The sequence below is a fragment of the Bacillus rossius genome, unplaced genomic scaffold (genome assembly GCF_032445375.1).
Source record: "Bacillus rossius redtenbacheri isolate Brsri unplaced genomic scaffold, Brsri_v3 Brsri_v3_scf880, whole genome shotgun sequence".
Taxonomy (NCBI): Eukaryota; Metazoa; Arthropoda; class Insecta; order Phasmatodea; family Bacillidae; genus Bacillus; species Bacillus rossius.
In genome coordinates this window covers 7,501-9,493 of record NW_026963119.1, presented here as the reverse complement: position 1 = coordinate 9,493, position 1,993 = coordinate 7,501, and the positions used below count along the sequence as shown (strand labels likewise).

The 1,993-nt window shown below is 48.2% G+C and overlaps 1 non-coding gene across 1 annotated transcript in view; it reads left to right on the top strand.

Moving 5' to 3' along the window:
• The first annotated feature begins 1,736 nt into the window (after positions 1–1,736).
• The window catches only part of LOC134545787 (small subunit ribosomal RNA), a 1,989-nt gene continuing 1,732 nt past the window's right edge, over positions 1,737–1,993 (top strand). The window contains exon 1 of the ribosomal RNA XR_010078787.1: positions 1,737–1,993. This exon is cut by the window's right edge and continues 1,732 nt beyond it. This is a non-coding gene — a ribosomal RNA (small subunit ribosomal RNA).

Here is a 1,993-nt window from a genome sequence, read left to right as displayed (position 1 = left end):
GTTCCCCTCTGTTAACAATGAAATGTTTGATGGATCGCAGCTCCCTGAGAGACAAGTTTCAAAGGGGTTAGTCGCGGTCTTCAATCCTGGCCAAGGTGCAGTCACCATCTATAAGAGATACCTGCTTTACTGAAGGGTAGCAAGAGTTCCCTTGCCCGCATGTTGCTCCGTGGGGGTATATCAGTATAAAGGTAGAAGAAGCCATGATCGGAGCTTCGGTGGATGAGATTGGCGGAGAAGACATGTTCTTGTCTATCTGGTAGATCAGGGGGGTGGCAGCTGATCCGGAGAAAGCAAGCGGACTCCCGATGTTCCGTCGACTCCCAATGTACACTTGAAACATGCACATTTGGGTGGCGAGGGGGCGTTGTGGCCATCCGAAAACATGTCTTCATCTCTCTTATTGGTGGACCGCTGCTCCTTGAAGAATTAATTCCATATGGGTCTAGTCTTGGTGATAACTGTGAACACTAAGAACTATCTAAAGTGGCCTATCTGTCTGAACTGCAATACACTAGCTGCGAGCCAATGCTATACCTTTCTTAGGTAACGAGCTCTTGTGCGGCAATTCGATTGGATGCGAAATGGTGGGGAACGCGTGTCCTATCGTCTTAACCAAGTAATGGTTCCCCTCTGTTAACAATGAAATGTTTGATGGATCGCAGCTCCCTGAGAGACAAGTTTCAAAGGGGTTAGTCGCGGTCTTCAATCCTGGCCAAGGTGCAGTCACCATCTATAAGAGATACCTGCTTTACTGAAGGGTAGCAAGAGTTCCCTTGCCCGCATGTTGCTCCGTGGGGGTATATCAGTATAAAGGTAGAAGAAGCCATGATCGGAGCTTCGGTGGATGAGATTGGTGGAGAAGACATGTTCTTGTCTATCTGGTAGATCAGGGGGGTGGCAGCTGATCCGGAGAAAGCAAGCGGACTCCCGATGTTCCGTCGACTCCCAATGTACACTTAAAACATGCACATTTGGGTGGCGAGGGGGCGTTGTGGCCATCCGAAAACATGTCTTCATCTCTCTTATTGGTGGACCGCTGCTCCTTGAAGAATTAAATCCATATGGGTCTAGTCTTGGTGATAACTGTGAACACTAAGAACTATCTAAAGTGGCCTATCTGTCTGAACTGCAATACACTAGCTGCGAGCCAATGCTATACCTTTCTCAGGTAACGAGCTCTTGTGCGGCAATTCGATTGGATGCGAAATGGTGGGGAACGCGTGTCCTATCGTCTTAACCAAGTAATGGTTCCCCTCTGTTAACAATGAAATGTTTGATGGATCGCAGCTCCCTGAGAGACAAGTTTCAAAGGGGTTAGTCGCGGTCTTCAGCCCTGGCCAAAGGTGTTTAGAAATGAATACTTTTCGGACCAGTGGGCAAATTAGTTCACAGCGAGCCCACGGGCCAACGGTCTGCTCCCGCAGTGGGCCGCGCCCGAATGTGGGCACCGATCATATAATTTGAAATCCACTCGCCAAGTACCATGCGAGTTTCTAAGAGCGCGATATATTCGCCAGTGAAAGCCTTGGAAGTTTGGCCTCGCCTACTCCCTAGGAAAATTAATTAGAGATGGAAGGAAAGACTTTGCAATTGCAAAGCGGGTGTCGATATTGGGAAGTCGCCCCCGTACTTGTTGATACAGAAGGAAAAAAAAATGTACATCATAAGATTCGGACCCGGTGCTCTGCGGACCCGGGAGGTTCCTCCGAACGAAAAAAAAAGCTGCTAGCAGCTCCCTGGTTGATCCTGCCAGTAGTCATATGCTTGTCTCAAAGATTAAGCCATGCATGTCTAAGTGCAAGCCAAAATAAGGTGAAACCGCGAATGGCTCATTAAATCAGTTATGGTTCCTTAGATCGTACCACATGACTTGGATAACTGTGGTAATTCTAGAGCTAATACATGCTGAACTGAGTCCCGACCAGAAATGGGAGGGATGCTTTTATTAGATCAAAACCAATCGGCGTGGCTCGTCTGCGTCCGTTTGCTT